Source organism: Geotrypetes seraphini, chromosome 2 (genome assembly GCF_902459505.1).
Source record: "Geotrypetes seraphini chromosome 2, aGeoSer1.1, whole genome shotgun sequence".
NCBI classification, from domain to species: domain Eukaryota; kingdom Metazoa; phylum Chordata; class Amphibia; order Gymnophiona; family Dermophiidae; genus Geotrypetes; species Geotrypetes seraphini.
In genome coordinates this window covers 507,289,767-507,315,202 of record NC_047085.1, presented here as the reverse complement: position 1 = coordinate 507,315,202, position 25,436 = coordinate 507,289,767, and the positions used below count along the sequence as shown (strand labels likewise).

Below are 25,436 nucleotides of genomic sequence, written 5' to 3'. Positions count from 1 at the left end.
GCTCCCTCTGGTGGTCAGCCTGAGAATCAGCCAGATCCTCACTAGGACAGCTTTTACCTACTCTCTTCCGGGTTTTGCTGGGAGTCTTAGTAGAAACACTAACTGGAACCAGGTCAGGCACGAAGTCTGTCTGGTTACATACCCCCTCCCTTAAATGATGCTTATCCCTATAAGCATGGGGTCGACTCAAATTTTCAGGGATGCGTGACAGAGCATCAACATTAGTATTCAGACTCCCTGGGCGATGAACCACAGAGAATCTGAAAGTTTGTAAGGTTAAGTACCAGCGAGTAAGGCGAGCGTTGTTGTTCCGCATGGTACCTAACCATTTAAGAGCTGCATGGTCAGTTACTAACGTAAAGTGCTTTTCTCCTAGATAGTGTTCAAGTGTCTGCATGGCCCACTTTGCAGCTAAGCACTCTAGTTCTACCACTGCATAATTTCTCTCGTTGGGATGTAACTTACGGCTCAAATATAGGACAGGGTGCTCTATGCCCTGACTCTCCTGGCTGAGTACCGCTCCCAATCCACATCCAGATGCGTCAGTCTGGAGGACAAGGGGTCTGCTGAAATCAATGGCTGCCAATACTGGCTGCCTACACAGACTATCTTTCAAATCCATAAACGCTTTCACCCCTTCCTCCTCCCAGTGCAACACATCCGGAACGTCCTTTCTTAACATATTGGTAAGAGGGGTGGCCCTGGTGGCAAAGTCAGGTATAAATCTCCTATAATACCCCAATAGGCCCAAAAACCCTCGCAACTGTTTTTTTGTGCCAGGCCGAGGATACTCCTGGATACACTTTACCTTATCAATCAAAGGTTTTACCTGTCCGCGGCCCACTGTGTATCCCAAGTACCTGACCTCTCGCTGGCCCAGAAAACACTTTTTCGGGTTAACAGTGAAGCCTGCCTTCCTTAAAGCTTCCAACACTGCTCTAACATGCTCCACATGAGATTGCCACGAAGATGAGTATATTACCACATCATCCAGGTAGGCCTCAGCGTAAGCATGGTGACCCCTTAAGACTTCATTTACTGCCCGCTGACAAGTCGCAGCTGCACCATGCAGTCCAAACGGCATGCGGGTGAATTGGTATAGCCCATACGGGGTGCTAAAGGCAGTTTTGGGTTTAGCACTATGGGTCAATGGAATCTGCCAATACCCTTTAGTCAGGTCGATAGTGGAAAGATACTGTGCCTGACCTAATTTATCAAGTAATTCGTCTACTCTTGGCATGGGAAAAGCATCGAATTGTGACACCTCGTTGACCTGTCTGAAGTCGATGCAAAACCTAGGAGATCCATCTGCCTTTGGGACGATAACTATGGGGCTGCACCAGGGGCTTTGTGAAGGCTCAATAACCCCTAGGGAGAGCATTTCTTGAACTAGTTCACAAACCAGTTTCTTCTTTTCCTCCGAGAGGCGGTAAGGCCTCACTCGGACTATTTTACCAGGACTGGTAATGATGTCGTGTGTAACCCCCTTAGTACGTCCTGGGACCGATGAAAATACATCAGAGAATTGGCCAACGAGTGTCTGTACTTGACGAGACTGTGATTCAGACAACTCTTTCCCTACATTAACCTTTTCAGTCTGTGCCAAGTCCGCTATCTGGGGTCCTAGATCGTCCTCTTGGCAACGCTGAGCTATAAGAGCTAAGGCTTCCCTATCCTTCCAGGCCTTTAGAAGGTTGACGTGATACGTTTGTACCCGGCCTTGCTCCTCCTTAACTCTATAACTCACTGGACCTGCTTTCCCCATGATCGTGGCGGGACCTTTCCAATGGGCTAGAAATTTATGAGGGTCTGAGGGCACCAATATTAATACCCTGTCCCCTACCGAGAATTGGCGTTCTTTAGCTCCCCGGTCATAATAGACTTTTTGCTTCTTCTGAGCCCACTCGAGGTTTTCCCGTCCCAATTTGGACACTTGCGCCAGCCTTTTCTTTACCTGAGACAGGTAAGAAATAATATTTGTTCCTGTCTCTTCGGGGGGGTCCCAACCCTCCTTAATCACATCTAGAAGGCCCCTGGGAGACCGCCCATACAATAATTCAAAGGGACTAACCCCCAGAGAGTCCTGTACTTTCTCCCTAGCAGCAAATAACACAAAGGGAATGAACAGGTCCCAATCTCTCAAATTGTCTTCTAATCCCTTCTTTAACATATGCTTTAGAGATTGATTAAACCTCTCGACTAAGCCATTGGCCTGAGGGTGATAGGCAGAGGTTCGGATATGCCTCACCCCGAGTCCTTTCCAGAATTCCTCCATCTCCCTGGACAAGAAATTGCTTCCCCGATCCGAAAGGACTTCCCTCGGAAAACCTATAGTAGAGAATAACCCCATAAGTTCCTTCATTAATACCCCCGAGGTGGTCTTCCGCAAAGGAAAAGCCCAAGGAAATCTGGTGGCCACATCCATCACCACAAAAATGAATTGGTACCCCCTAGGGGTCTTTTCCAATGGCCCTACAATGTCCATGGCTAACCGCGAGAGAGGTTCTTCCACCACAGGTATAGGGACAAGAGGCGCCCGTGCGGGTTTGCTCAAAGCCAGCCTTTGGCAGGTGGGACAGGATTTACAAAAATCCTCAATTTCTTGCCTCCACCCAGGCCAGTAGAACCTTCGCTGTACCTGTACCTGCGTGGCCTGAATCCCTTTATGTCCTGCGAGGGGTGAGTCATGGGCAGTTTGTAAGATGGCCTTCCTAAATCCCTTGGGAACCACTAACTGTTCCCCTCCTCCGTCCTGGTCTGAAGTGCCAGCTCTTTCTTTATACAGGAGGCCACGTATAACTCTCAAGCCTGATCCAGCAGATTGGGGTCCTGTAGCTTGAAGCCACAGTTCCCTCAATGAAGGATCAGCCTTCTGTTCTTGGGCAAACGTGGGGAAGGTATTGCTAATTTCCTGCGGAAGACTGGGAAATTCTTTCCTTCGCTCAGTTTGTCTAAGATTCTGGGCCCTCTGCTGTTGCTGTCTTCTTTTCTGTGCTCTGGAGGCCCTAGCCTGTGTCTGCGCCGCCGGTCTAATCACTCCTTTTTTAAAGGGAAAAACTTTTCCCAACGGGGTCTCAGGCTCCAGGCTAGGCCTTCCTTGAGAACGGGTGTTAACCAACCCCTGCTTAGTTTGCAAACAGTCCTCTAACCCGGCCCAATCCTGACCCAACACTATTTCATAGGGGACCCCGGGAATCAAGGCCATCGGAACTTTGTATACACGGTCCTTATGCAGGAGAGTAGTTGGCCTAAGAGTATAGTGAGCACTGTCTCCGTGGATGCATTTGATCACCACTTTGCCTGCCCCAAATGACTCTTTTTCCCCAGGGAAGATCCTTTTCCAGAATGGAACAGCCATCATGGACTGATCTGCCCCTGTATCCACCAACGCCTTCACCACCTGGCCCCCTACTGATACATTGACGAGGTATTTAACCTCACCCCCGTTTCCTGTAGCCTTTGACCCTAACATGCTCTGATGGGCCGTTGGTTCTTTCTCCTTGTAAACCTGGGCCTGCTTATTTGGAACCCTGGTTTTAACTTCGGGGTAAGAGACCCTACAAAACTGTTGTGTGTGTCCCTGCTTTCCACACTTGTAACACCTTCTGTCCCCACCCTGAGTGTTAGGTTTAGGACTTGGACCACAGGGATCCTTAACCTGCGGCTTCTTACCCCAACCTTTGCCTAACTCCCGTGGGTTCGATCTAGGTGTGTGGTCAGCTAAGGGACTCATATTCTCTCCTGAAGGTTCTTGGGCATCTATAAATGCTTCAGCCACTTCCAGAACTTGTCCTAAAGTCTTGCAGTTCTGTCTCTTAATCCAGGACCTGATGTTCTTTGGGACAGCTTCTAATAGTTGTTCCCTCACTATTTCAGTGAATAAAGCCCTGGCATCATTCAGAACTGGCTGCAGCCATTTTTCAGCCAGTTTGGTAATACGCTGAAGCAACGCTTTAGGCCGTTCTGTATGAAGCATTGTGGTTGCCCTGAACTTTTGTCTGTAGTGTTCGGTGGTGAAGCCTAAGAAATCCAATATATGGGCTTTTACTACAGGGTAGCTATTGGCAAGCTCGGGCCCTAGGGTCTGGAATGCCGCTAGAGTCTCCCCGGCCAGGCAGGGCAGCAACCGGTACACCCATTGCTCTGGAGGCCACCCAGCAGCCACAGCAATTCTTTCAAAAGAATTAAGAAAATCGTCCGGTGCATCCCCAGGTGCTATCTTGCATAAGTTCAAATGCAATAAAGGATTAGGTCCTACCGGTGCTGGAACAGAAACAGTTGGTAATGTCTGTCCTCCAGGATGCATAACAGTCTGTTGGAGAATCTGTGAAAATGCTTTGGCCTGGTCCTGCATTGTGGAAATAAGTTCCCCATGTTGCCGCATCATTGCTTCCTGATTCGCCTGCCAGCGTTCCTCGCTTGACTTCAGAATGGATTTCAAATCATCACACTGGCGCTGTCGCTCGCCGGCAAGTGTGGCTAGGATCTGGGCCTGCTCCATCATCCGGACCTGAAAGGCAAACAAAAAGAAAAGGAACCCAAGTGTGGCCGCTTGGTAAGCGTGTTCCTCCCCTTTACCAGACCCCCCAGCCTAGGTACTCTTACCGATAGCACTGGTGAGTCTGCGCCTTTGGTGTTTAGGCCTCCTTGGCCTCCAGTCGTTCTCCGCACGGCTTGCCCCTCTGAAATTCGGGTCCCGAACTGGAACTCGGGTCTGGAACTCTGGTCCGGTTCTTTCCACCTCCGAACTCCAACTGAGCTCCTCGCTGCACTCCTCCACAGGATATGCTGTAGTCTTTTTCCTGGTTCCGCCTTCCGGTGGGAAACTCCTCCTCCGAATAGGTAACAGGAACCTCTTCCAATAAAGTACTCCAACAAAAATTAGGATTTTTCAAACAAACAATTGGTCAATAGTTCAATAGTCCAATTACAAAAATAAAGGATAGTCAAATATGCCTTTCCAGCACAAGTTCAAAATGGCACCAAAAGAAAACTTTATATTTTTTTTTTTTTTTTTTTCAAAATTGCAGTACCTTGGTGTCGCCTGCAGGAGGTGCACAATCCCACTCCTGATACCAAATATGTGTAACCGGGTCTGTGGCCTGAACGAGCCTCCACAGCACCTCACAGTGGTTACACACACAACAACACCTGCGTGTGACCCGGCCTGGAGTCACCCTGCAGGCATGGACTGACACCAAGAGTAAAAGCAAAAATAAACCACAATTCTTCAGCATGAACAGTAAAAGAAAATTCAGGTTTTATTTTCCTCAACGTAATAAGGGCAGGCTTATTAGAAGTCCTACTCCAAAACAGGTAAGTGCTATCTTCAGTCCAAGTTCACTAAGCAGAGTAATGAACAGTCCAAACATAAATAATAAAAAAAACAAAAAGAATACTTTCTTTTTTCTTCACCCCACTGGGTATTTTAGTTCCTTCTAAACACTGCAGAACACAATAGGGCAAAAGGCACTGGGAACCCTATTGTTAGTGCTCCAAAAGGAAGCCTCTGGCAGCCAAGCATTGCACTGCCAGGAAAAGGAGAGTGCCTCAGGTTTGCTTTAATGTCAGCCTATAATTGCTTCAAATTTTCCCTCCCAGATAATAGCAAACCTCTCCCTCAGTTCAGGCACTATCAGCTTCAACCAAAATGCAAAACAGTAAAAAAGAAAGTCCTCCAAGGTTCAGCTTCATTCAAACAGTCTCTCAAACAAAGAAAGCTGAACAAAATGCACTCACTGTTTCTTCAATGGTTAGCAGGTACAGCTGGTGGACAAACCAACTTCCATGGCTTCCTCAGCCAAGCTCATTTCTTCTGGCAGGTTGTTAGTCTCCATTGGAAGTTCCAGCTCAGCTACAGATTCTGCCAGGACATCTCCAGACTCTTGCACCTCCATGGGTGTAACTGGTTCGCTCTTGCCTGGCCCAAGGAGACTCTCAGGGAGGAAAGGTCCCAACCTTCTCCCTAACCTGCTTCCTTGCTTGTACACAGCTGCTGGTTTTATACTGATTGGGCAACGCCCTAGCCTGGCTGATTCAGCAGTCCTCAAGGCAGCTCTAGAGCTCCTCCTGTGGTGCCCTGGATATTGCTGGTCTAGGGAACTATTGGGAAACTCAGGCTCCCTCTGGTGGTCAGCCTGAGAATCAGCCAGATCCTCACTAGGACAGCTTTTACCTACTCTCTTCCGGGTTTTGCTGGGAGTCTTAGTAGAAACACTAACTGGAACCAGGTCAGGCACGAAGTCTGTCTGGTTACAATACTCAGACTGATATGATCATAGAGAAAGGGCAGGAAGCTAAAATCATTTTTCCACATCTTTCTCCAAAGAAATTTTTCCAGCAAACAATCAGAATTTCAGAGATTATCTTCAACTAGTGCAGTAAGGATTACTTTTCCATTTTAATTAGGTTATTTCTTGGCATCTTTTTGCAACCTGTATCCTATCAATACTGTAGATGAGACTTTCATCAGATACAAAGTGAAAAATCACCACCAATCGGAACCTGAGATGTGAATAGTCTGCTAGTGTGGAAAATACCAGTATTTACCGTATCTTTGTCCTGGGCTCCTGTCTGCCTCTATAACCTGTGGATGCTTCAGAGATTTTTAATATGAGATGCTACCCAAAAGTTTGGGGAATGTGAATAGCATGAGCAAACTGGACATACTATGCCCTTTCCACCGCTAGAGGTGTCTAGCAGTATGCTTTGTTAATCAGTCTCCAGTAAAGCTAGCAGAACCTAATGTCAGAGTGTCTAAAGCTGAGTTTTCTGTTATTAAGATAGACTCACAGGTGCGATTGCAATGAAAGATTAGGTTCTTACCTTTATTAATCTTCTTTCTTGTAAATCCACACTTTATTCCTTGACAAGTGGTTTTGTTTATCCATACTCACCAGACAACTTATAGGAGGCCTCAATTATTCAGAGTCTTCAGCCCCTCCCCTGCACTGATGAAAGGGATACTAGAAACCACAGAGCAAAGTGCTAAACATAGTCAGATGGCATTCTTCAAAAGGCTGGTCAGAAATTCAGCTTACCAGTACTGGTCAAGGCAAATGATTGGTGAATCAGCAATGTCCTGGGCAGGTTGCAGGAATAAAGTGTAGGATTTACAAGAAAGAAGATTAGTAAAGGTAAGAACCTAATCTTTCGTTCTTGTAAAATCCCACTTTATTCCTGGACAAGCATGTTGTAACAGCGCTGTCCCATAAAATCAGGGTGGGACTGATGAGACCGCTGCTAAAACAGAGAAACCAAAAACAGCATCCTGCTTGGCTGCCACATCAATCCTATAAAACATGGTGAAAGTTTGCAGCGAAGACCAGGTAGCAGTCCGCAATATCCTCCAAAGAAATCACCTGATGATTCAGTAAAAGACGAGGATGTGCCTCTAGTAGAATAAGCCTGCACAGAAAGAGGGGGCTTCTTGCCGGCTGCAATGTAGGCAGAAGAAATAGCTCTACAAATCCATCTAGAAAAAATAGCCTTAGACGCCGACCTGCCCCTGCAGGCCAGACCCACCACAGCAAACAAATAATTGGAGACCCAAATAATTTGTGACCTCCAGGTAGCCTAACAAAACCCTGTGCACGTCCAGTGACTGCAACACCTGGTCCCGCTCCTGAGACCCAGAAAAGGTAAAGGATGGGAACCAAACCTCCTGGTTGATGTGAAAGGCTGAATCAACCTTCGGAAGAAACGAGGGAACAGTGCACAGAAACACACCAGAATCCATGTTCTTAAGAAAAGGATCATGGCAAAGATTGAGCCTGAAGTTCAAACACCTGGCGATCTGAAATAATGGCCACCAGTAAAACTGTCTTGATGGCAAGATACAACAGGGAGGAATGGTCTAGGGAAAGGGTTGGCAACTCCGGTTCTCGAGGGCCGGAATCCAGTCTGCTTTTCAGGTTTGAAAGCAGTGCATGCAAATAGATCTCATGCATATTCATTGGGGAAATCCTGAAAACCTGCCTGGATTCTGGCCCTCAATGACCCGAGTTACCCACCCCTGGTCTAGGGGCTCAAAGGGTGGACGTGTTAGAGACCGAAGGCCCAAATTGAGATTTCAGATCGGACAGAGCAAACAAAGCAGAGGCTGCAGCCACAGTGCACCACGCAAAAAAGGACGTTGTCTGGATGGGCGGCCAAGGAGACCCGCAGAAGCTGCGGTCTGATGCAGAAGAGACCAGGAAGCTGGATTCAAAGGGAAGCCACAACCAGCTCTTTAGTCAGTCCGTCCTGAAGAAACTCCAGTATCTGTGGGATCAACGGAATGGAGGGGTCCATCTGTCCTGGGTGTACCACATTTAACAGCATCTCCAAGCCTTCGCATAGGCCACCAAGGTGGATTTCCGCCGGCTCCCCAGAAGAGTAGGAATCACGGCCAAAGAATATCCCAAGCAAACTACAATCATTTGATCAATAGCCAAACCGTAAGCAGTCCGGCTCCTGAAGCACAATCAGGCCCTGTGTGAGCAGTTGTTGATGACAAGGGAGCCTAAGTCACTAGTCCAGCTGGTTGGCATACCACAGGCGTCTCAGCCAGATGGGCGCCACAAGGACTACCTGGCCTAGGTGGACCGCAATAAATCTCAACAGACAGCCTATCATGGGCCAGGGCGGGAAGGTAGAGAAGACCCTCCCCGTGGCCAGGGCTGGACTAGTGCATCTAAGCCTTCACTTCAGGTGCATCCCCTCTTGATGACTGATATAAGCCACTGCAGCGACATTGTCCGAGAAGACCCTCATAGCTTGATCCCAGAGGCACTGCTCGAAGCGGAGAGCCAGTCTATTCACCTGAAGCTCCAAGCGACTGATCGACACTTCTGCTCAGAGAGTGACCAACAACCCTGAACCGGGTTGTCCAGGCATACAGCACCCCAGCTAATGAGGCTGGCGTCCGTCGTCAGGATTACCCACTCAGAGATTTGAAGTGGGAGCCCCCTGGAAGGAGAAGGTGGGCACAACCACCAGGCTAGAGTGCTCCAAGCCTTCACCATAAATGGGAGGTAAACCTGCAATGAATCCCACTGTGGACTCCAGCAGGCAATCAGGTGCTCTGCAGCAGGCACAGGTGGGCTCTGGACCTAGGAATCACATCGATCATTTCCACAATGGACCTGAAGATACTACCAGGCCGGGGAATCCAGGAAAAACTCAGGCAGAGGATGGCAGAATTCCAGCTTGTAGCCAATCCCGGAGGAATCCAGAATCTAGCAGTCTGAGGTAATGGCCTGCCATTCCACTAGAAATTCTGAAAACTGATGCCCGATCCTTGGGGGTTCAGCCTGGCGTCAGAATTGCTTCTTGGAAGGCACTGCGGGACAACTCCCTGATGGCTGCTGATGACGGGAATCCCTGAATCTCTGACTGCCTACTGGGGCAGAGCACTGCCCTGTGGACCCCCAAAGTACTGACATGAGCATCTGGGGTGACAAAAGCTAGAGCGCCCTGAACCCTAGAAGACAGGGGTCAATTATCCAGCAAGGCCTTGGGCTTCTGATTCTGCACGTTTGCCATCAGGTCATCCACACCTTTGCCAAACAGCAGTTGCCATCTGAAGGGTAACCTTCTCAGGGTCACCTCAGAAGAGGAATCCCTGAATTAATGCTGCCCGATTCAAGAAAAAAAAATTTCAATTCGATTCAGCCTATTGAATCAATTTTTCGATTCGATTTTCCTGCCCAATTGGGTGTTTTTTTTTCCATACATCCTGGTGGGTTTATTTTATAGCCTCTTCACCCCTTTTGCCCTCTCCTACTCACACTGGTCCTGTGGGGTAAACAAAATAAGCAAACAAAATATACTTTTCCTCTCTATTAAATCCTAGCTCACGTTTGCGGTCCAACACCAGCTCTAGAAGGATACACATTTCAAATATGACATATTGTAATCACAAAACAGAAAATAAAATTATTTTTCTACCTTTTGTTGTCTGGTCATTTTTCAAATCTTGTTGGTCCCATGTTGCTCTGGTTGTCTTCTGATCAGACTCTCCTTCTTTCTCCGTGCTAACCATCCATCTTCCATCAATGTCCTCCCCTTCTGTTTCCCTTTCCTCCCCCGGAGGTCTGGCATCTTTCCATTTGTTCATCTCCATCACCCCGCAGCTGCAGAGATGGACCCCACCATCCACAGATACACCATCTCTCCTTTTCTCATCTACCCTTTCATCCAGCATCTCTCTTCTGTGTCCCTATTCTCCTCTCCAGTACTGTCCCCCTTGTGTCCTTGTTCCTATGCTCCTTCCATGCCCAGCCTTTTATCTCTCCCCATATCCAGCTTCTTCTTTCTCTCTTCTTTACCTCCTGTATCCCTTTCCCCAGGTACAGGCTATCTCCTACTATCTCTCCTGCCATCCTGCACCCTGCCCACCTACTTTGGAGCAGAATCTGATTCTGTCCCTCTTGTACCCTTCCCCCTTTTGGTCTTGCATTTCTCTCTCCCTCTCTCCCCATTAGTCCAGCACCTCTTCTCTGCTTTCCTCCCCATCTTTTTAGTTTGGTCTCTTTCTTCCCTTCCCTTCACCCCACCCCAGGTCTGGCATCTCCCCTCCCTTCTTTTACTCCTTCCTCCTCCTCCCTCTGCACAGGCCTGCCACCCCACTTCCAAAGGAACTCTTCCTCCTCCTCCCTCTGCACAGGCCTGCCTCCCTGCCCTGAAGGCCTGCTCGCCGCCGCGAAGACCTGTTCCCCCCACGAAGGCCTGCTCCCCCCACGAAGGCACTTTCTCTCTTCCTCCCCACCCCGAAGGCCTGCTCCCTCCATGAAGGCCTGCTCACCCCTGCCACGAAGGCACTCTTTTCCTCCTATCCACCGCAAATGCCAGCTCCCCCCCGAAGGCCTGCTCCCCCCCGCCTAAGGCACTCTTTTCCTCCTCTCCGCTGCGAACGAACACCTGCTCCCCCGAAGCCTGCACCTTCCCTGCTCTTACCTCCTTAACGCTAATAGAGCAGCCTGCAGGCTCGTTGGTGTTTTAGCAATCCCTGCAGCTGCCCATGGTTCTCAGCGGCACGTGCTCTCTGCCGTGATCCTGCACCTGATATCAGGAACTATGGAACCTGAGAGAGGACGTGAAACGCTTGAGAAGCATCCGAGAGGATGAGGCATTCATCGATGAGGTCGTCCAGGAGCTGTCCCACATCACCGTGGAGGCGCATGACAAGTCCATCCTCGAGACGCCCAAACCTTCAGCTTTGAAACCAACGATTGGGGTACAGGAGATGGCTGGAAACGCCAACTCCTGGCAGCTAGTAACCTCTTCCACAGGCAAGCGCAGAAGACCCCCCCCTATTTAGTTTCATCTTCTTCTTTTTCTCGTACACAGGGTAGCTTCACATCAACCCCACAACTCACCCTGAGGAACAGATTCCAGATCTTACAGGAAGGAACGGCCGACGAGAATCAGGACGATGCCCATCACACGACTCCAGTTCCGGGAACATCTGATCCACTACCCCCGAAGAAGCGCAGGGTAATAGTCATTGGAGACTCCATGCTGAAGGGCACCGAGGGACCAGAGTATGGAGGGCTATGTATGTTAATGCACACAGTTTAAGCAACAAAATTCTGGAACTGGAGACGGAAATACTGAACGCTGAGCTTGACGTGGTGGCGATTTCCGAAATATGGTTCACGGACTCTCATGAGTGGGATATGGCTATACGGGGTTACTACTTACTTCGTCAAGACAGAGAGGGCAAGTTAGGAGGGGAGGTGGCGCTATACACTAAAGAAGACATCAAAACTACCAGAATCACAGATGTCAAGTACACCGGAGAATCCCTCTGGGTGAACCTGACCAGAGGTACCGAAAAATGCCTGTACCTCGGTGTAGTATACAGGCCTCCAAGACAACTGGAAGACAAGGACTTGGAATTAATCAAGGACATAGAGAACATCACTTTACGAGGGGACACTGTACTGTTAGGGGACTTCAACATGCCCGATGTAGATTGGAACACACTTTCTGCTACAACCAGTGGCAGCAGAAGGCTATTAACATCCATAAAGAGGGCACAACTTAAACAAATGGTATTAGAACCCACAAGGAATCAGGCGATACTGGACCTAGTACTCACAAACGGAGAGAGCGTCTCGGAAGTCTCGGTAGGCAATACGCTAGCCTCTAGCGACAACAACATGGTCACACTAGATCGTACACGTCAACAAAGGTACTCAACTTCCGGGGCACTGACTTCAAACTCATGGCAGATTTCGTCCACGGGGCACTGCAAAACCAAGCTGAAACCAAGGACGTGGAAGCGATGTGGTCAACCCTGAAATCTACCCTACACGAAGCAACGAACCGCTACATAAAAACAGTGAGCAAACAACAAAGAAACAACAGACCCCAATGGTTTACTACGGAGATCTCGAACCTCGTCAAAAGTAAGAAAAAAGCATTTATTTCCTACAAACAATCTGGGATAAGGGAGGCTAAAGCAGAGTATATAGCTAGATCTAAAGCGGTAAAAACGACAGTCAGAGAGGCCAAACTTCGAATAGAGGAAAATCTAGCAAAGAACATTGAGAAAGGAGACAAATCTTTCTTCAGGTATGTTAGCGACAGAAAAAGAAACACTGACGGGATAGTACGCCTTAGAAAACCAGAAGGGAATTACGTTGAATCAGATTCCGATAAAGCAGAACTTCTAAATGAATACTTCTGCTCAGTCTTCACCTGCGAGGCACCGGGATCCGGTCCACAGTTGAGGAAAAGGCAAAGCTCGGACGACCCATTCCGGAATTTTGAATTTACACCCAGCGATGTCTACCATGGATTATCAAAACTCAAGGTGAACAAGGCCATGGGACCGGACAATCTACACCCCAGGGTGCTCAAAGAGTTGTGTGCTGTCCTAGCAGAACCGTTATCCGTGCTCTTCAATCTCTCCCTAAGTACAGGAAGAGTACCCTTAGACTGGAAAACGGACATCATTCCACTGCACAAAAAGGGTTGCAGGACAGAAGCTGCAAATTACAGACCGGTGAGTCTCATATCGAGAGTGTGTAAACTCATGGAGACACTAATTAAACATGAAATAGATATGATTCTGAGCAAAGAGAATCTACGGGATCCCCACCAACACGGATTTACCAAGGATAGGTCCTGCCAATCCAATCTAATTAGTTTCTTTGATTGGGTCACCAGAAAACTGGATTTGGGAGAGTCCTTAGACATCGTGTACTTGGACTTCAGTAAAGCTTTTGATAGCGTTCCACACCGTAAGTTATTAAGCAAGATGAAATCACTGGGATTAGGAGAAACACTAACTGCATGGGTCAACGACTGGCTAAGTGGTAGAATTCAGAGGGTGGTGGTAAATGGCACCCTCTCCAAAACATCGGTAGTAGCCAGTGGAGTGCCGCAGGGCTCGGTGTTGGGCCCGATCCTTTTCAACATGTTCGTAGGAGACCTGGCTCAGGGGCTTCAAGGTAAAATAACATTATTCGCAGATGACGCCAAACTGTGTAACATAGTAGGTAATAGCACTTTGCCCGACGATATGGCACAAGACTTACTCTTGTTGGAATGCTGGTCCTCGACTTGGCAACTTAACTTTAACGCTAAGAAATGTAAGGTCATGCACCTTGGCAGCAGAAATCCGTGCAGAAATTACACCCTAAATGTTGAGACCTTAGCAAGGACCACAGCAGAGCGCGATTTAGGAGTAATTATTAGTGAGGACCTGAAAGCTGCCAATCAAGTGGAGAAGGCTTCATCCAAGGCTAGACAAATGTTGGGCTGTATCCGTAGAAGTTTTGTCAGCCAGAAGCCCGAGGTCATTATGCCATTGTACAGAACCATGGTAAGACCTCATCTGGAATACTGTGTGCAGTTCTGGAGGCCACACTACCGTAAAGATGTACTGAGAGTCGAGTCGGTTCAGCGTATGGCCACCAGGATGGTCTCAGGGCTCAAGGATCTCTCATACGATGAGAGGCTGAATAAATTGTGGCTGTACTCTCTTGAGGAGCATAGGGAGAGGGGAGACATGATTGAGACATTTAAGTATATCACCGGTCGTATCGAGAAGGAAGATGATATTTTCTTTCTTAAAGGACCCTCGGCCACAAGGAGGCATCCGCTAAAAATCAGGGGCGGGAAATTTCATGGCGACTTCAGGAAGTATTTCTTCACCGAAAGAGTGGTTGATCATTGGAATAGACTTCCTATGCAGGTTGTCAAGGCCAGCAGCATGCCAGATTTTAAGAATAAATGGGATGCGCATGTGGGATCTCTAAGAGGGTAATAGTGGGGGGAGAGTCATCGGAATAGGCAGACTCGATGACATATAGGATATCTGGGAGAATAAATTTAGGGAAGGGGATCTTTAGTGTGGGCAGACTAGATGGGCTATGGCCCTTTTCTGCCGTCATTTTTCTATGTTTCTATGTATATCCTGCAACAGAGGGATTCACACAGGCGGCACAAACACTGGCAATGGAGCAGAAGGCATCTCTTTCTTGTCTGGAATGGTATCAGAACCCCTTTGAGGGGTTGAGGGAACATTGGCTGATGAAATTTCATCCCCCTTCCACATCGCACCTGAACACGGTCTCTCACCGGACAGACATCCGTCGCAAATAAGGCATAAATTTGAAGTACCCTGCCCTGGGGAGTCCATCTGAGTGGTTACCTTGCCAAAATTAAGCTCCGCCCACCCGCATCACCAGCCGCGACCGTAGGATCGGCACCCGGACTCCCCCTTAAGAGGGGGGGAGCCAACGGCGCGCGGCAAAGGCGCTCGCCTTAGCGAGATCGCCTTTGCGTAGGAGCCTTGGAAGGAGCCCAGGCAGCCCAGCAGCGAATCCTAACCTTCTAACTAAAAAAAAAAAACAAAAACAAAAAAAAACAAAACGCTATTTTCTTCTGTTGTCATTCTTCTCTTCTCTCTCTATTCTTACAGATAGCTGCACGCAGAGCTAACTCACACTCACACTCAACCAACCCTTTCAGATACCCTCAGCTCCTAACTTCGTATTCTCTCAGACACCCAAATCTTTCATAATCTCGCACTAGCTATCAGTAGGATTTTCCTAACTCTCTTTTCTTTTTCTAATTACTGACAGGCAGATCTAATTTGCAACTTGGAAATGGCAGGGAGGAATAGAAGCGCCAAGGCTACAATCAAATCCAGCATTCCAGCCACCATGGGGACCCTGGAAGAGATCACGGACGGCGTACAAAGGGAGGAGGACTCAGGACGGTGGACAGAGGTCTCCGTGCAGACCGAATCCACCCCCGGGCACTACACTACAGTCTCCACGCAGACAGAGGAGGCTGCTCAACTGGATGGAGCCCTCATGCAGGAACTGTGGAACCTCAGGGAGGAGGTGGTTCGCCTGAGAAGCATCCGAGAGGATGAAGCCTACATCGACGGAGTCGTTCAGGAGTTGTCCCAAATTACAGAGCAGACCCACGACAAGTCCATTCTCCAGACACCCAAATCATCAGCTTTAAAGCCAACATTTGGGATACAGGAAATGGCTGGCGGCAATGACACCTGGCAGTTGGTGACCTCTTCCACAGGTAAACATAGAAGATCCCCCCCCCTTTTTTCAATCTCTTCATCCTCTTCTTTTTCTTCCCAACAGGCCAACCCTACATCAACCCCTCAACTCGTCCTGAAGAATAGATTCCAGATTCTTCAGGAAGAAGTCGCCGACAAGGTACAGGAGCAGGCCCAACACGAAGAACTCGAAGAACAGGAGCAGGCCCAACACGCAACCCCATCTGCTGACCGACTTCCCCCTCCACAACGGAAGAAGCGCAGAGTTATAGTCATTGGGGACTCCATGCTGAGGGGCACCGAGGGACCAATCTGCAGACCGGATGCTCACTCAAGAGAGGTTTGCTGTCTGCCTGGAGCCAAAATACGGGACGTCACCACCAGCCTGGGTAAACTACTTACACCTCATGACCATTTTCCTATGCTTCTTATCCATATAGGTACGAATGACACTGCCAGGAACACCCCAGAGACCATCACCAGAGACTTCGGAGCCTTGGGTGAGAGGCTGAAGCAGACAAGTGCGCAGGTAGTCTTCTCATCAATCCTCCCAGTTAGAGGCAAGGGAAGAGCCAGAGATGAACGCATCCGGAGAACGAACGAATGGCTACAAGGATGGTGTCGAGATATGAACTTCGGATTCCTGGATCATAGAGAGGCGCTGCAGGGACTACAGGGACCAGACGGACTCCATTTGACCAGCAGAGGTAAGAACGTCTTCGGACACCGACTAGCCAGCCTGCTTCGCAGGGCTTTAAACTAGGTAAGTTGGGGGAGGGGACTTACTCATATACTGATGTGGAAAGGAACTATCCTGATGGGACGAGTCGACACTCTGTTTCCGAGGTAAGGACCCAATATGCAAACAGTTCTCTAGGAGCCACACAGACTCAGTCAGGAATAGCCTTACAGGGACTCAGCAAACACAAAATGTGGAGGGCCATGTATGTTAATGCACACAGTTTAGGCAATAAAATTCTAGAACTGGAAACTGAAATAAGGGATGCCAACCTGGACGTGGTGGCAATATCCGAAACTTGGTTCACGGACGCACATGGGTGGGATATGGCTATACCGGGGTACAATTTACTTCGTCAGGACAGAGAGGGCAGGTTAGGTGGAGGGGTAGCACTATACATTAAAGAGGACATCAAGACCACCAGGATCACTGATGTCAAGTATACCGGGGAATCCCTCTGGGTAAACCTGGCAAGAGGTGGCAAAAATTGCCTGTATCTTGGAGTGGTATACAGACCTCCAAGACAACCGGAAGACATGGACGCAGAATTAATTGAAGACATAGAGAATATAACTCTACGGGGTGACACTGTACTGCTTGGGGACTTCAACATACCTGATGCAGACTGGAACACATTTTCAGCAACAACCAGCAGCAGCAGGAGGCTTTTGACCTCCATAAAAGGAGTACATCTCAGACAGATGGTAACGGAACCCACTAGAGCCCAGGCGATCCTAGACCTGGTACTCACCAACGGGGAAAGCGTCTCAGAGGTCTCGGTAGGAGATACGCTAGCCTCCAGCGACCATAACATGGTATGGTTCAACCTTGGGAAAGGATCCCCTAAATCAATTACAAAAACAAAGGTGCTCCAATTCCGGGGCACCGACTTCGCACGCATGGGGGATTTCGTTCATCAGAAGCTGCAGGACCAAGCAGAGACCGGCAATGTGGAAACTATGTGGTCGTACCTGAAATCATCCATACACGAAGCAACTAATCGCTACATAAAATCAGTAGATAAACGACAAAGAAACAACAAACCCCAATGGTTCACTGAAGAGATCTCGCACCTCATTAAGGAGAAGAAAAAAGCATTTCTTTCCTACAAACGTACGCAGAGGAGAGAAACTAAAGTAGCATATAAGACCAAATCTGCAGTGGTCAAAACAGCAGTTAGGGAGGCCAAACTTCAAGTGGAAGAAACTCTGGCAAAGAACATTAAAAAAGGGGACAAATCCTTCTTTAGGTATATCAGTGATAGGAAAAGGAACACAGACGGTATAGTACGCCTTAGACAACCGGACGGAAACTACACGGTGGTAGATTCAGAAAAAGCAGAACTACTAAATGAATATTTCTGCTCAGTCTTCACCTGCGAAGCACCGGGACACGGACCACAGTTGAAGATAAAACAAGACGTGGATGACCCGTTTCAGAATTTTGAGTTTACACCTGGGGACGTTTACAATGAACTGGCAAGGCTAAAGGTAAACAAGGCCATGGGACCGGACAACTTACACCCAAGAGTGCTCAGAGAATTAAGAGACGTTCTGGCAGAACCGTTGGCAGTGCTCTTCAATCTCTCACTAAGTACGGGGAAAGTTCCGTTAGACTGGAAAACAGCCAACGTCGTTCCTCTACATAAAAAGGGTTGCAAGGCTGAGGCTGCAAACTATAGACCGGTAAGCCTCACCTCAATAGTGTGTAAACTCATGGAAACACTAATTAAGTATAAATTAGATACGATCCTGAACGAGGGAAATCTCCGAGATCCCAGCCAACATGGATTCACCAAGGGTAGGTCATGCCAGTCAAATCTAATCAACTTCTTTGACTAGGTAACAAGAAAACTGGACTCAGGAGAGTCCTTGGACGTCGTATACCTGGACTTCAGCAAAGCGTTCGACAGCGTCCCACACCGCAGGCTGCTGAACAAGATGAAATCGATGGGATTAGGAGAGACTCTAACTGCATGGGTTAAAGATTGGCTTAATGGCAGACTTCAGAGGGTGGTAGTTAACGGTATCCTCTCTAAAATGTCAGAGGTGACTAGCGGAGTGCCACAGGGTTCGGTCCTGGGCCCACTCCTCTTCAACATATTCATTGGGGATCTGACTCAAGGGCTTCAAGGCAAAGTAACCTTATTCGCTGATGACGCCAAACTATGCAATATAGTAAACAGCTATAATCTACAGGATGCTATGGAGCAAGACCTGCGTACTTTAGAAAGCTGGTCCTTGATATGGCAGCTGGGCTTTAACGCCAAGAAATGCAAGGTCATGCATCTCGGCAACGGAAATCCTTGCAGAACTTACACCTTGAATGGAGAAACTTTAACCAGGACTACGGCAGAACGAGACTTAGGAGTAATCATCAGTGCTGACATGAAAGCAGCCACTCAAGTGGAGAAGGCTTCATCTAAAGCACGGCAGATGATAGGTTGTATCAAGAGAAGCTTCGTCAACAGGAAACCTGAAGTCATGATGCCATTGTACAGAGCCATGGTGAGACCTCATCTAGAGTACTGTGTGCAATTCTGGAGGCCACATTACCGTAAGGATGTGCTCAGAATTGAGTCGGTTCAACGGATGGCCACCAGGATGGTCTCGGGGCTAAAGGGTCTCCTGTACGAGGAAAGACTGAGCAAATTGCAGCTCTACACTCTTGAAGAGCGTAGGGAGAGGGGAGACATGATTGAGACATTTAAGTACATCACGGGACGGGTCGAGGTGGAAGACGATATCTTTCTTCTCAGGGGACCCTCGACCACAAGAGGACATCCGCTCAAACTCAGGGGAGGGAAGTTTCGTGGAGACGCCAGGAAGTATTTCTTCACGGAGAGAGTGATCGAGCATTGGAACAAGCTTCCAGTGCAGGTGGTCGAGGCACGCAGCATCCCAGACTTCAAGAACAAATGGGATACCTATGTGGGATCCCTACGAGGTCATGCCAAGGGATAGGGTCACTAGGACTTGAATGAGTGGGTCAGTAGAGTGACAGTATAATTACAATTACAGTGGTGCCTCACACAACGAACTTAATTCGTTCCAGGAGCAAGTTTGTTATGCGAAAAGTTCGTTATGTGAAACGCGTTTTCCCATAACAATACATGTTAAAAAAAATAATTCGTTCTGCAGCATAAAATATGCTAAGATGACATAAAAAAAGATAAATTTGTCAAAATGGTGAAAATGGTGGTCTTGCTGAGGCCAAACTCTTTGACGAGGTCACACTGTTTTACCCCACATTCACTCCTTCTGATTATTTCCCGTTTCATTTCAACAGAAATCACCTTCCTGCTTTTTTTAGAAGCCATTATATATAAAAAATATTGAGTTTATCTTAAAAGGACGACTGTATACAGTGAGAGAGGGCAGTTAAGCGCAGTGACTAACGACTGCCTGCAGTGCCTGCGCGGAAGGATGCAATACATCGGCAGCTCGGGCGACTTCGTTGTGTGAAACGAAGTTCGTTGTGTGAAACGAAGTTCGTTGTGTGAAGTTCGTTGTGTGAATCAAGACATGAAGTTCGTTGTGTGCAGCGTTCGTTGTGCGAGGCGTTCGTTATGCGAGGCACCACTGTATACTTAAGGGGTCAGAAGACTTAAGAGGGTGGGTAAACAGTGTGGGCAGACTTGATGGGCTATATGGCCCTTATCTGCCGTCATCTTTCTATGTTTCTATGTTTCTACATGGTCTCTTTACATTGTAAATCACCTTAAACCTAAATAGACATAGTGCTGTCCCTAAATTAAAGATTCAATTAGATCTGTTGCTTCACAGCTGCAATTTTAGCCATCCATGAGATCTGCAGTTTCCTCAACACTCCCTCCTAAAAGCGGAACTTGTTCCTTCTCAGCTCTAGCTTCTACAAGATAATAACCTGCAATATTTAGTTGGTCTTCTCGGTCTGTGCCCCGTTTCCCACTCTTGAACCCGTTTTAACTACTGAAGACCAATACTTGCAGGCTTTACTACATGTTCACTACAAATTATAAAAATCCCCATTACCTTTGTAGTCCTTCCAACATCTTCCATCTGCCCTCTTCAGAAATGGTAACATAAGTTCTCTAGAGTACCTTATAGTCCATTTCTTCATCCCTTTATCCCATCTTCCCTTTCCATGATTTCCTCAATTTTAGTGGCTTCCTAAACATGTCACTCTTTATATAATACTCACTTGTAAAAAGTGGATACAAAGTAGCAGTTTCAGACCATACTGTTCCCTCAAGTTCCAAATTTCCTTGGAGTTCCCTTGTCTGTATTCATTTGACCACTTTGCTTCCCAACTGTTAAACTCCCTAAACATAATCCCAAGCACAAATTTTGGATTACGTCTAATGGTCATCAATCCAGAATAGCAGTTGTCATCTAACAGTGCATCCCCCACTTTGTCCCAGAAATCTAGCGTTAATTGGGTGATTGGCTTCCTACTTTCACTCCTCTGTAAGGGACGAGCAGCCCACAAATTTACTCTAAAGTAGTGGTCTCAAACTCAAACCCTTTGCAGGGCCACATTTTGGATTTGTAGGTACTTGGAGGGCCTCAGGAAAAAAAAATAGTTAATGTCTTATTAAAGAAATGACAATTTTGCATGAGGTAAAACTCTATAGTTTAAAAATCTTTCCATTTGGCTGTTGTAATAATAATATTGTAATTTATAGCTAAAGAGTTGTATGATCAAGAAACTGTTTTATTTTACTTTTGTGATTATGATAAACATACCGAGGGCCTCGAAATAGTACCTGGCGGGCCGCGAGTTTGAGACCACTGCTCTAAAGCAACTTCTACCATTTCCTGTTATAATTAGACACTGAACTTTTTCTCACCTTCCGTGCAACATGCTACCACTGCCCAGTTATAGCCCTCAACATGAAGGACAACAAGATCTCATGGTCTCATTTGTTTTCATCACACGAGAGAAACATAATCAAAATTATCCTTATAATGATGGCCCACTATTGCTAATAAACATGTGATTTTTATCTCTTACCTAAAGAGATCAGGGTCTGATAATTCTCCTTCATCACCTCCCTGTAGAGCTCCTTCTGCTCTTCATCTAAATACTCCCACTCCTCCTGGGAGAAAGAGACAGCGACCTCCTCAAATGTCACCTGCATCTGAAATACAAATCAGAAACACACTCAGCACTTTCAGAAAGAGGCCTCCCAGGGCTGGCGCTCATTGGGGAGGAGGAAATTATGCCAGGTATACATAATTTGCAATTACATAACACAGAATCCCAGAACAGGGTTACATTTCAGGAGACCTGAGCATTACAGAGGGACATATTTGTAACACAACCCCAGAGGAGGGTTAGATTTCAGGAGAGCTCTCATTAGGGCAGAGGAAGAGATTTCTCTGTGTATATAATTTGCAGCCACATAATTGACAGTCCCAAAGCTGGACTATAGCAGGAAAAACCAGTTACAGCCAAAATCTCCCTTTGAGACTCCTGATCTCTCTCTCCTTCCCCTCAGGGGGGTCCCAAAGTGATTTTCCTCAGCCCCAGGACTGACTCTGCAACATCCCAGGGCAGAAGGAGTTGGGGGAGTTTCCCACCTGGGCAGAAGTTCCTGCAGGCATTTTGCTCTCTGCTTTTGTAGTTTGCAGGATTAGAAATGAATGTGGGGCTCTTTCTCTGGTCGAGGGTTTATTTCTTGCAGTGTCGGAAAAAGGAACAAAAGGACAGGAAGTGAGATTTGGGGCTCTGAGACTCGTGTCTGGTTGGGCGCAGGCTGATGAGGTCACAAAGGGGAGGCGGGGCTTCACACTGATCGAGAGACGCGAGTACTGTACAACACCCAGCGCAGGAACCATTTCATGGCAGATGGGGGCGGGGCGTTCTCTTTCGTGCGTCACAAGGAAAGCTCATTAGAATACGAAGGCGTTTGCAGAGAAGTTTCTGTGCCCCTGAGGCTGCTTTAAGAGTCTTACTGGGAGGGAATCCTTTGCAGCATCCGGGTCCTGGTGTTTTCTACTCGGCTCCACCCCTTTCAGTGCTGATTGGTCAGAAAAGAACTGGTGTAGAAGGCTAATTTAAAGGGTTCCGCCCACTAACACTGAGAGGGGGAGGAGTTTTATCTCATTCTGGCTCTTATTGGTCAGAATAACTCTGGGGCAGGGAGAGGAGGAGTTAAAGGAGGGAGAGGAGGAGTTAAAGGAGGGAGGGGAGGAGTTAAAGGAGGGAGGGGAAGACAGAGAATGTCAGGGGACGGAACATTTGTTCCCATCTCCATCCGTGCAAGCTCAGGCCCTGTAAACCATCTGATTCCATCCCCACAAACTTCAAATAGTTTCATACTGAACTTATTTTATTAAAGTATAAAAAGAAACAATATCTTTATGGAGATGCGTATATAAACTTAAGGCTTAGCTTAGTTTAATATTCTGTACAATCAGAGTTCTGACTGCTGAACCAGAGGAGATCTTGAGTTGGCAGGGCTTTGTTTATAAATGTTAATCAACACAGCTACAATATTGTTTTATCCTAAAGCAAAAAAAATAAAAATAATTTTTTTTTCTACCTTTTGTTATCTGGTTTCTGCTTTCCTCCTCTTCTTGCCATTCACTGTCTGCATTCTCTTTGCCTCTTCCATATGGCATCTGCTGTACCAGAAACTCTGCCTCTCCCTTCCATCTCTCACTCCCTCTCCCAGGTGCTTTTTAGCATGTTTATATTTATTCAAATTTGATATACTGCTTAATCGTACAGAAATCTCAGCCGTTTACATATCTTTTACATGTATTTCAATAATTTTCCCTCTCTCTCTTCAACTTTCTTCCCTTCAGATCTGGAGAAGATGCGGTATATAAACCTAAGGCTTAGTTTAGTTTAGTATATGTCTCCCCAATCCAACATGTGTCTTTTTTATTTATCCCCACCGTCTCTCCTCTACATTTCCATCTAATGTCTGTGCCTCCTTTTCTCTCCAGTTCCCTTCAGCATCTACTCCCCTCTACTCCCCTCTTCTTTCCCCTTTCTCCTACCCACTTCCATTCAGCATCTGCTCCCCACCCTTTCCTCCCCATTTCTCTTCAGCGTCTGTTCCTCTTTCCCCTCCCCCTCTTTCTCAACTTCCCTTCAGCACCCTTTGTGCGGTCCAGCAGCTCCCTCTCTTCTGATCACTGCAGTCTGGGCATCGCTTCCTATTGTCAGGGCATCTCTCATACCCTCCCCTCCCCTCACCTTCGCTGGTGTTTTCAGTTTTCTCCCTCCAAGCGGCTTCACAAGTTGCACACGCAGCTGCACCTAAACTTCTCCTCTGATGGAACTTCCTGTTTCCATGAATTTCCCCATCCTCCTATGTACCCAAAGCCTTGATGGCACCATGCTTTGAGCCAACTATTGATGTCCTCTGTGTTGTGTTTTTTTGTAATCATCTTTATTCATTTTCGACCAGTGACAAGGCAAAACAATAGTCAGCAATATTGCAAAGATATCAAGAACATAGGTCGATACAAGACCAATAACAATAAAGGTGGAAAAGGTATCAGGTCACCATATTTGAAAAATGCTCCCTGCCTCATTCCCAACTTCCCTCCACTCCCCTCCCCCTCTGTTTCTGCCAGATGGATAACAATTATATATGGTAGCAAACTCTAAGGAAAATAGAAAAGAATCAGCCATTCAATAAGTGAGTGCAAGCCAGTCCAATAAGGTTCCCATATAGTGGTGAACCACTGTCCCAGTTTGGAATCCATATCCTTAATTGTTTTTCATTCGAATGAAGCTTGTGTAATCGTCAGGGAAAGCCACTGTGGTAAGGTAGGCGCAGTTGATGCCAACCAACATTGCAGGATACATTTTTTTTTCCCCAGAAGAATCACACAATGGAGAAAATCTTGTAAGCCACTGGGTCTGGGATGAGCCACTTGATAATAACCAAACAGCATCAAAGGCTGGAGACGCCAAACACAGTTCCAAGAGCGCCACACAAAATAAATTATAGCTGTCCAAAAGGAAAGAGTGACATGAGCAGGTTTTACCATTGGAGATATGCTGTGCTCACCAGTATTCTGCTGCTGATCCTGTTTCACAGACCTGGCATTCTATTGGGACCATGCACCGCCCACAACACCTTCAGACTCCAAGGGGAGCTCAAACTCTGCTCAATGTATCAGTGTCTTCTCTCAAGCCTTGAGCACTCCCATTTGGTGATGAGAAATCCATAGGGGTTCCCTCTCCCTGCGGGCTCATCGAGAGCTCGGTCCAAAACATATGTCCAAGAGAGGCATCAGAACCTGTGCATTTAGGACAATTACCAGAAGGACACAAGGTCGCCAGAAAAGCTCTGAGGTAAAATATACATACGAAACAAAAATTTGAAATGCTGTTCATATTGAGAGCATTCAAACTGAACTCTGTGTGAGCCTAAACGTTGTTGAAATTTAGCAGCTGACAAATTATGTCCATTCCATGACTTTTCCTTTGAGGACTAATTCTCTGCATCTTAATTTAAGCAGTGTGTGTTGGACTATGTCGAATGCCGCCGAAAGGTCCAGGAATCCCAGCAGCACATATTCTTTAGCATGGTGTTTGAGGACCAGCCTCCCATACCAAAACTAGCAGGAGTGGCTCAAGGCAATCTGCCACCCAAGCATCCAATAAAGGGGTGGGACAAGGGCTGCTGCTCCCCTTCATCTCCCCCTAATCTGCATTTCTCCCATCCTCCCCCACCCCCGGCATCTACCTTCAATTTGTCCTAAAAATTGTTGCCAGGTAGTGGTAGTGAGTCACATGGCTACCCTGTGCCTGTCCCGGTGTCTTCTCTCCACTGTGTACGGCCCCAACAGAAACAGGAAGTTGAAGGTAGATGTGGTTTGGATAAAATACTGATTGGGGAAGAAAGGTGAAAGGGTTAGATGCCGGGAAGGGCAGCAGCAGAGAGAGCCGACCAGCAAAGTAAGCTGGCCAGCAGCAAGATGCCACTCCCTCAACAGTGCCGCCTGAGGCCACCGCCTCAGTTGGCCTCATTATAGGGCGACCCCTGGCTAATAGTACTGTTTCCATGCTCAGGAGTCTCCTGAACCGTGATTGAGCTTGGTCTAGCTTTGATGAGTTTTCTAGAAGTCTGATATTTGGCAAGTTTGTCTCTTAGTTTAGATACCCATGCTTGGTTGGCTATCAGTCTGTAGTTGGACAGATCTTCTAGGTCTTTTTCTTTGTTCTTCA

At 47.3% G+C, this 25,436-nt stretch overlaps 1 pseudogene; it reads right to left on the bottom strand.

The window, feature by feature from the left end:
* The window catches only part of LOC117354967, a 136,079-nt pseudogene extending 113,839 nt beyond the window's left edge, over positions 1 to 22,240 (bottom strand).
* Between the last annotated feature and the right edge of the window lie 3,196 nt (positions 22,241 to 25,436).